Genomic DNA, 10,566 nt, shown 5'->3' on the forward strand with positions numbered 1-10,566 from the left:
TACGTTCTAGTGGTTCTTTATTTTAAATTATGCAGGAAGACTTTTGAAGTTCTGTTTCCTTTCATTTGGAATTTGCGATAATTCATATAAAGTCTGGGCAGAGCCAGATTTTTTTTTTTTTTTTTTTTTTTTGTCCAGAGACAGTGCAAGTGAATACAATAAGCATTATCCAGAGGGAAATATATGAAATAGTTAAGAGAGAGAACAGTTTCACAAACAACTCAAGCTTAGCCTATGGAATTGAAAGTAAAAAACCTGATTTTATTTTTAAATTTCGTAATTAAAGCTTCCCTTTCATTTAATCCACATTAGGTGAGGCTTTATTAAACATTGATGGAGTCTCTAGGTATGAATTTCTAGCAAGTCTAGCATTTAGGTTAGATGGGGATGGATAATTTCTGACCTTCAGGTGTTCTTCACAGTCTGGAGATACTTTAAAATATTCACTTGTTGTATCTGAGGTCCTTTGTCATGTGACTGTGGCAAGATCTCTCTTTTGTGGATGAGGAGAAGGCTTCCCAATCTGTGGGCTGATTTTTCAGAAATGTGGCTTCTGAATTTGCGGAGCCGGACAGAACTCTTGAGGTGCCGGGTGTCATCTGTGGATTTGTGGGATGGCATCAGGTGAGAGCTGGTTAGAGATGCAGAATCTGAGGCCCCACCCTGGATCTGGGGATGCAGCATCTGCAGTTAACAAGGCCCCCCAGGCACTCGTGGGCACAGTGGTTTCCTAACCCTGGTGGGGAACCTCTCTGTTGTTTTGCAGAGACCCTGACATCTGACGCAATGTGGTTCTAAACTTGTCTTCCCAAAGTATTGGCTCATTTCTGTTGAGTTTTAACAGACACATGCCTTGCACAAGAGTTTGTTTGTACTGAAAACAAAGACACTTCTTTTTCATATCAAACAACACATCCACTGAAATAATTTCTGTAGATGTTTGAGAGACAACCGCTGTGTGATATATTTAAACTCACTTTGTTCTGTTTAAAAATGTGTTGAAAGAGTTCTGAACAGAGGAAGAAGGCAGACCTTAAAGGGATACTGTAGTTGACAAAGCGACAGGCCATTCTAAAAAAAAATGAGATTTTTTTGCTGTGCATTAAAGATTTATTTATTTGTTTTAAAAGGAGAGTAAAGATATTGTGGGGTTGTTTCCAGCCACATAGCGAGAGTCAGCACTGAGTTTGTTTAGGTCAAACTCAAAGCATCCTCACTGACCTATTTTTTTCTAGCACAATTTTGAATCACAGGAATAAAAAAAAAAGCATAGGTAGGAAAAGAAAAGGAGCCAGCAGGCTCTGAAGCTGAAACTGGTCTGTCCACCAGAGATCTACGCCGAGCACCTAATTAGCAGAGTCAGAAAGCAAAATTGATGGTTCACTTTGCTATGAACAAACTAGTTGAAAAAGCCTTTCTGGAGGAGCTTGTTAAATCTGCTGCTAGGCCCCCAAACACCGTCACTAGAAGAGGTTTTAGTAAAAAGGGATACATTTGCAGGGAATTTGATTAATAATTAAATATACAAACCTGAAACCAGGGAGTCGTCATTTGACATCTTTTTATTCCCTTGTCCAAGCACCTCCTGCTGTGAATTTCACCTTGTAAATCTCTCTCAAATACTTGCCTTTTTCTGCATCTCCACTGCCGCCCCCAGGCCTTGGGCCCTGGGCTGAACTCTCACCCTTTCTCACTGTAGCCAGAATGTCTTTTCAGATAAACTCTAGAATCAGATTTTTTCCCCCAAGGTTTGACTGAAACAGTTATTGATGATATTAACATGTTGGTTTTTTTTGTTTGTTTTAATTTTTATTCTAGAAACATATATGACCTAAAATTTCCCCTTTTAACCACATTCACATACATATATATTGATTAAAAAATACTGTTGGTATATTGGGATTGCACTGCATTTATAGACTAATTTTGCAAAAATTGACATTGTTATATTGTTGAATCTTCCCTCTCAAGGGACAGAATATGACATTTCAAGTCGTCTTCGGTGTCCTCCAAGATAATTCATGTGCTAGTCAAGGGGGTCTTGTACAGTTCTTGTTGTGTTTATTCTTAAGAATTTCACTCTGTTGTTCCGATGATAAATGGAGTCCTTTTCTTCTGATTCATTTGTATAACCGGTTATTGTTTGCATACAGGTGAGCTATTTATTGATTTCTCCTTATTAATTTGTGCCCTGAATCTTACCGAATTCTCTTATGGTGTGAATAGGGTTTTTTTAGTGAATTCTTTTGGGGATTTTAGCTGTACAAGCATATTTGATGCCAATAGCAATAATCTTACCTCTTTCTTTCTGGATTTTGAATCTCTGATATCTTGTTCTCACTCAAGTGTGTTGCCTATAACACTCACCACTCCCTTCTTTGCCTGGCAGGCTTCTACTATCTTTCAGGGCCCACTTCAACGGTCACTTCCTCCTGGGAGCCCCCTTGATCCCCTGATCAGTCTAGATCTCTGCCCAGGAACCTGCAGGCTTGCTAGAGAGGCAGATAGGGTCAGATTGTGAGGCACCGGGGCAGTGGATCCAAGATGGCCTCATCAGGGCAGGAGGTCTAGAGGAGGCCGTGATGGTAGCTCAAGTCCAAGCAAAGAGATCCAGATGAGAGGGGCTGGTCCTGGGGGGTTGGAAGGAGGGGACAGACACAAGAAGCATTGCAGAGGTGTGGACACTGAGTGGAGGTTCAGGTGAGTAAGAAGGGATGTCTAGGGCCACCTGAAGTCTCTTCTTGGCTGATTCCGTGGGGATTCCAAGAAGAGGAGCTGGTTTGTGGGGACAACAGTGATGGCTTTGGCTTAGGACATCTGTTCAGCGGTTATTTATTGGATGCCTCTGGTGTGCCAGGCACGTGTTAGGTTCTCAGGATGCAGTGTGACACACCTGAGCAGCACGATTTGCAATTGCACTGACTTGGAGATGACTTGGTTGAATTTGGGGGACCTGTAGGACTCCATGGGGAGAAGAGCATTGGGCAGCTGGATGTACAGATCTGGCACTCAGGGGTCTGGACTGGACTTTGGCTTGGGGAATCACCAGTCGCATGTTTGGATGAGGAGAATCCAGGCAGAATGTAGAAAAGTCCAGCAAAAGAGAATTCTGGAGAAAAATGACAGTTAAGGTGAGAGAGGAAGAATGGAGGTGGTGAAGGTAGTGGTGAATAGGAGGTGGAAAATGGAGAGGATGGGCCCCGCAGAAACCATGTTAAAAGGAAGTGTCAAGAAGCAGGGAGGTCTGTCAGCCCTGGCCATTGAGGGAGAGGAGCGGGCACCATGTTGGTTCTGCTGGAGACCACCTTGGGCGACATTGTTATCGACTTGTACACCGAGGAGCAGCTGCATGCCTGCTTGAATTTCCTGAAGTTGTGCAATATAAAATATTATAATCATTGCCTTATTCACAGGGTGCAGAGGGATTTTATCATACAAACTGGTGGTCCTATGGAGACTGGCTGTGGAGGAGAGTCTGTTTTTGGTCAACTGTAGGGTGATCAAGCCAGCTTTTTTGAGGCTGAAAAAGTATGAAGAATTAAGCACAAAGAAAGGCATTGTGTCCATGGTGAACAATGGCAGTGATCAGCACGGATCTCACTTTCTTGTAACTACAGGAGAAAATCTTGATGGTGTTCATACAGTGTTTGATGAGGTGACAGAAGACATGGGCATAGTTAAGAAAATTAATGAGACCTTGTTGACAAGGACTTTGTACCTTCTCAAGATACAAGGATAAGTCATACGATCATTTTAGGTGATCCACTTGATGACCCTCCTGATTTTTTAATCCCTAATCAATCACCAGGACCTACAAGGGAACAGCTGGATAGTGGTTAAATAGGGAAGGGTGAAGAAATGGATGATTTCAAAGGAAGAGTAGCGGAGGAAATAGAGGGAAAAAAGGTTGAAAAAAGAGGCCAAAACTCAAGCTATTCTATTAGAAATGGTGGGAGATCTACCTGATGCAAATATTAAACCTCTAGAAAATGTGCTTTTTGTGTGTAAATTTTTTTTTTTTTCAGAGGAAACATTTATTGAATATCTACTAAGTGTTAAGAACACAGGAAAGAAGGAAAGAATTGAAATGGTGGAACTGTAATCCATAGCATCTTTTGAAATTTATTCTATAGCTACTTGTTAAATTATAATTTGAAAGCTATCACCTTTTTGTATACATGTTATATTTCACCATAAGGAAATAACTGAAACTATGGTACTATAACTCATAACAACTTCGGAAATTTCCTATGTAACTTCTTGCTAAAGCATACTTTGAAAGATATTACCTATTTGTATATATGTTATATTTCTTTGTGTGTAAATTTAATACAGTGACCACAGATGAAGATCTGGTGATAATATATTCAAGATTTGGGTCGATAAGAAGTTGTGAAGTTATCCAGGATTGGAAGACAGGAGAATTGCTTTGTTATGCTTTTATTGAATTCAAAAAGGAAGAAGATTGTGAGAAAGACTTCTTCAAAATGGACAGTGTATTACAGATGACAGAAGAAGATGTGGATTTTAGCCAGTCTGTTGCAAAGTTAAATGGGAAGGAAGAGATGGGAAATATCCCTAGAGTGATTTCAAATGGTATGAAAAGGAGCAGGACAAACCAGCTAATTGGTTTCTGAAAGAGAAAGTCCAAACAGGATGCAAAATATGATCTTATTCCAGATGAGCAGCAGAATACTCAGAATCGAGTCATTCACACATAAATAAGAAACAAAAAGAAAACCTGCCGCTGCTCCAGAGACAAAGAAGTTGAGGACTACATGCCCGTTAGAAATACTAACCAGAAAACATTTGAGCTGGGCCATGCGGGATGAGATGGTGTTCAGCAGGTAGAGGAGAGCTACAGGAAAATGGGATTCGGTCACCATGAAGATGACAAAAGCTTTTGGGAGACACAAAACAGCGAAAAGAGAGACCAAACTCAAAACTGAAGTCGTAGCCGATAATAGTCACAAATCCATTACTGAACAGAGGCCTATGAAGGAGAAAGGAATTAAAAAAGAGGCCAAAGCAGGAGTGCAAAGAAATCCAAGGATAAATAAAAGTCTAAGTACAGATGAGGATGAAGAATGAGAAATAACTGGCTAACATATTTACTCTTGTGTAACTTAGAGTACCAGGAAAGCAGGTGTTCAGATTTTATGATAAAACAGTTAAAGACTCTGTTTATTATTTTTTTTCACACTAGGATTATGACCCTTTTAAATTAATAACTGAATGTATAGGGCACTGAAAGACAATAAAGAATTTAGCATTTTGTTTGTATATTTTTTACACTGATTTTATTGTGATACATAAATGATAGTCTTCATTATTAAAAAGTCTTTCACATTTTCTGCCATTCTTTTTTTAATTTATTTTTATTTTTTTATTTTTTTTTAAGTTCAGTTTTATTGAAATATATTCACATACCATACAATCATCCATGGTATACAATCAACTGTTCACAGTATGATCATGTAGTTATGCGTTCATCACCACAATCTATTTCTGAATGTTTTCCTTACATCGGAAAGAATCAGAATAAGAATAAAAAATAAAAGTGAAAAAAGAACACCCAAATCGTCCCCCCATCCCACCCTATTTGTCATTTAGTTTTTATCCCCATTTTTCTACTCATCCATCCATACCCTGGATAAAGGGGGTATGATCCACAAGGTTTTAACAATCACACTGTCACCCCTTGTAATCTACATTATTATATAATTGTCTTCAGGAGTCCAGACTGCTGGGTTGGAGTTTGGTAGTTTCAGGTATTTACTTCTAGCTATTCTAGCTATTAAAACCTAAGAGGTGTTATCTATATAGTGCATAAGAATTCTGCCATTCTTTTTTAATGAGCATTTCACATCTACAAAAATACATAAACGCATATATATAAGATATAGAGAATAATAAATGCCTGCATACCTATCAGCCAACATAAGAAATAGAATAATATTACCTACGTTTTAGAAATCCTCTATGTGCCCTTTTCCTCTCAATTGTTACTCAGAATTTCATGTTTGTCATTCTCTTGCTTGTTATAGTTTACAACATATGTTGGTATATCTAAAGGAAATAGTAAGTTCTGTATGTTTTTGAATTTTATATAAATTCTCTCATAATGTGAGTTTACTTCTGTGACTTGCTTTTTTCAACTTAGTATTTTGGGGGAGTCATTGATTTTTATTGCTACCTAATATTCCATTTTGTGAACATGCCACAGTTTATATCTGTTTTTCTGTTGGTGGACAGTTGGCTTTCTGTTTGTTTCTTTTTGTTTTTGCAATCGCAAAAAATGCTGCTATGAACATTCTATGTCTAGGAGTAAAATTGCTTGGTCATTTAGTTGAATATCTTCATCTTTACAAGATAATGCCGAGTTACATTCTAAAGTGGCTGTACCAGTTTACACTCCTGTCAGTGCTACGTGAGTTTCATTTGTTAATTTCCGACACTTGTTAATTTCAGACTTTTAAATTTTGACAATCTAGTGGATATTAAATGGTGTCTTATTGTGATTTCCAATTTAAAAAAAAAAAGAAGAAGAAGCAGGGAGAAGCCGATGTCAAACACTACAGAGCGGCAAGTGCAAAAGGAATGGAAACCTATTGCAGGCATACTTGCTTTATTGTGCTTCGTGGATATAGTGTTTTTTTTTTTAAACACAGTCAAAATCGTTCTTTACCCTTTGGCCAGATTTGTCCTGGTCCTAACCACATCTGCTTCATTCATATCTCTAATTGAAGTCTGGACTCTTTTTCACCTTTTTTTAAGCAGTTGCTGTACGCACTAATACTGACATTCATAGCTGCCAAGATCTAGCTCTGAGTCTCAGGTGTCACGTGCATACCCAAAGTTCCAGAGACTGACCAGGTTTTACACAAAGAGATCAGCATCTCAGAATTTGGAGATAGCCATTACAATTCAGGAATAGATGTGACTGCTGGATATTGTGTTTTTAGTTTTTTTTTTTTACAAATTGAAGGGTTGTGGCAACACTGTGCTGAGCAAGTCTACTGGCACCATTTTTCCAGCAACATGTGTTGCTTTGTGTCCCTGTGTCACATTTTAATTAAGGTATGTACATGGTTTTTTCAGACATAATGCTATTGCACACTTGACAGGCTACAGTGGAGTGTAAACATAACTTTTATATGCACTGGGAAATAAAAGAATCCTCTTTTGCACTGTTTGCTTTATTGTGGTGGTCTGGAACTGAACCACGGTATCTCTGAGGTTTGCATGTGTCATATTTGAAGGTCATTGGCAACCTAAGCAAGAGCATTTTCAGTGTAGTGGGTGGCTTCATTGTAGTGGGTTGAAGAATAAATTTGGAAGCTGAGAGGGTAGGGGAGTGGTAGCATCCACTGTAGACTACTTTTTTTTAAAAAATTCAGGTTTATTGAGATATATTCACGTATGATACAATCATCCATGGTATATAATCAGCTGTTCACAGTACCATCATATAGCTGTGCATTCATCACCCAATCTATTTTTGAACATTTTCCTTATACCAGAAAGAATAAAAATAAGAATAAAAAACAAAAGTAAAAAAGAATATCCAAATCATCCCCCTCATCCCACCCTATTTTTCATTTAGTTTTTGTCCTCATTTTTCTACTCATCCATGCATACACTGGATAAAGGGAGTGTGATCCACAGGATTTTCACAATCACACTGTCACCCCTTGTAAGCTACATAGTTATACAATTGTGTAGACTACTTTTTAATAAAAGGAGGCTATTGGAGAAGGAGGAGTAAAGGCAGTATCTGGAAGAGAAGTAGGGAAGAATCAAGTTGTAGGGGAAGTAGGTAAAACGGGTGATGTTGGGGATGGCTGGAGAGAAGGGGCCCCAGTGAGGAGAAAGGAGGGGAGGTGTGAGTCTCAGCCAGGAGGAGGCACATCCCCACCCTAAGACAAGCAGAAAGGAAAGGGGAAAGGATGGCTGGAAGGGGCCGTGTAGGGACTGCTCACCGAATGGTTTTGATTTTCTCTTGTCATCAGGGCCCACATGAGCAGAGACCTGAGGGTTGGGGACTCAAAGTCGGGGAGTGTCACGTGAAACAGGAAGGGAACCTGGGCATAGAGGGTGGCAGGATCCTGAGCCTTTAGGATGAGAGAGACCGATCCTGTTTTGGGAACCTGCTCCTCCCTCTGGTTTTCTCCAGCAGGGCACAGGAGTGGGGTGTTGGCATGTCCACTGGGATGGTCCGCTTGATTCAATCAGGGCAGGTATTTAGCAGGGAAAATGCAGGACTAGGAGGCTAGAAAGTCAAAGGTGATGGCAAGCGAGAGAGCACAGCGCGGGGCCCAGGCTGACCGAGGGGAGTGAGGAGAGCAGAGTTGTCCGGAGGCAGTGAGGGGTGTGGATATTGAGATATCAGAACAGGAGCCGAATTGGATTTTATTTCAGAGATAGTAGATGTCCCGGTGTTGTCAGTCCTTCAGGTGTGAGGCTCAGAAAGATGGTAAGACATGGACCCATCTTCCCTTAGAGTGTGGCCACATATTGTAATCAAGATTCTGTGGATGGTTTTCGAGCCCCTGTGGATGGAATGGTGAGGCCAAGTCTGCATCGTTTCTCAGCAATAGCATCAAGGGACGGATCCAAGGGAACACTCTCTTAAGGGAGCACGGAGATCAGAGGAGCATGTAGCTCCTTGTTGTTCTGCCATTGATGGGCATGATTTTTGGCACCATGCTCAACCTGGATATTTTCTAACAGAAAAACTGTTGAGAGGACCAGGAGAGCTCTGCAGAGGCAGTGCTGGCACTGTAACCAGATGCTGCAATAGCCCCTTGGAGTTTGTTCCTTCATCCGGGACAGGGAACACGGACACAATCAAGGTGGGCAAGGACTGCACACCTACCACACGGGCTGCCCACTCCCAAACCCTCCAGCCTTGCTGGCTCTTCTCCCACAGTCTTCTGGGGATAGTGGACTGGATTTGTAAAGTAGGGTAGTATTTTTCTCGACTAATCATCTGTGAACTGGTATCGGTCTAAAATTAGCCTGTGAAAAGATAAGCTTTAATATATGTCATTAGGTGGAAAGACATGCAATTGAGAGTGAAAAATCCCATTAAAAAAAAAAATCTTTGTGCAAATTAGGCACTCTTACATAAAAGGGGACCATGACTTTTTCAGTTGCTTTTTATAGTGGTGCCTTCTGAAGCTGAATGGCCTGATGCACTCTTCAGGAGTCCTGGAGAGAAGGGCCTATTTCTGGTGGCCTTTAGCCTCCTGCAGGCAGGGCTGGCTGAGGCAGAGACCATACCTTCTGCATCTTCACTAGTAAACTTCCCAGTATGCATTGGGTGATTATTAAAGTTAATTATAGCACATTTTTCTTCATTTAGGGTTCTTCTCACATGTTCTGGTTGTTTTTCCTTGTATGAAGTTTGATCCCCTTACCTTGGTCCAGTCTGAAGAGTCAGTGGGCTCGGCTCCCAGCCCTTGTTCTTTAGCTGCTGTTTGTTCTTCATCGCTATGATTTTACTGCACTGGCATTTATGGTCACGTACCTGGTTGACAAGAGCAGTAAGTCATGGTTTTCCACGTTCAGTACCCTTAATTCCTTCCCATCAAGGGACGATGAGATTGTGTTTTGTATATGGTGTGGGGTGGGCGAGGTGGGGATTATTCTAATTGAAACGACTGGAATCTGTCTTAGAGCCTGAGTCATTTGGCCTGCATGGATGGTGGTGGGGCGGGGGGAGGGATGGGTCTGGGATTGAGTAATGGTTTGACTAAGTTTCCAAGGGATCTCCTTGGATCTGTATAGTACTCATCTAGGCACAAGTATCAAGAGTTCTCTGCCAGCATTTTTCCAGTTGAGAAGTGTAATTCATTACAGTCGTGAAATCAGTTTAGTAGGTTGCTGGTCAGAATGAAGAATGGAATGAAGTGGAGTGGAGTGGAGTCGGGTGAGGTGGGGTGGGATGGGATGGGATGGGATGGGATAGGATGGAAAAACAGTACATCTCCTTTGGTAAGGGTAAGTATTACTTTGTGAAATTTTTGTTTCAGTTATATGTGTGTGTGTATGTGTGTGTGTACTATGCATTTATTGCTATGGTCCCCCAATTTTGAAAATCCTTGCTCTAGATGGATGGTAAGTCTTTGAGCAGTGAGCTCTTTGGATATGGACTGAAGTTCATTTATTCATCTTTGAATCCCCTTGCCTCCAGCAGCGAGTGCCTAGCATATTTGATGCTTAATGACTGTTTGTGCATGGGAGGAAGAAAAAAGGAAGGAAGATCTGTCTGATTCCACAGACTTGTGCTGAGGATGGCAGCAACCATCTCTCTTCTCCCTTTCCAAAACCGCTTCCTGAGTGACCTTCAAAGTGAGTCAGGGAAGTTGCCCTCGGTGATGGATAGAGGCCACCAGCTCCAAACCAAAAAGCTGAAATTCAGAAGTTTAGGGGTAAAGGAGAAGATTGCCATCACTAGGGATTGCAGGAATTTATGTAATCTCTGCTCAAGAGCTCTTCATTGGGTGAAATAGTATATATTAGTTTCTATGGCTGCTATAACAAATGACTGCAAATGTAGTG

At 40.7% G+C, this 10,566-nt stretch overlaps 1 protein-coding gene and 1 pseudogene across 2 annotated transcripts in view; both read left to right on the forward strand.

Annotated features, from left to right (window-relative positions):
• ZDHHC14 (zinc finger DHHC-type palmitoyltransferase 14) overlaps nt 1-10,566 on the forward strand; it is a 328,904-nt gene that overhangs the window by 50,321 nt on the left and 268,017 nt on the right. The window lies entirely within an intron of this gene.
• LOC119521764 lies at nt 972-5,247 on the forward strand (annotated as a pseudogene).

Source organism: Choloepus didactylus, chromosome 2, assembly GCF_015220235.1.
Source record: "Choloepus didactylus isolate mChoDid1 chromosome 2, mChoDid1.pri, whole genome shotgun sequence".
Classification (NCBI taxonomy): domain Eukaryota; kingdom Metazoa; phylum Chordata; class Mammalia; order Pilosa; family Megalonychidae; genus Choloepus; species Choloepus didactylus.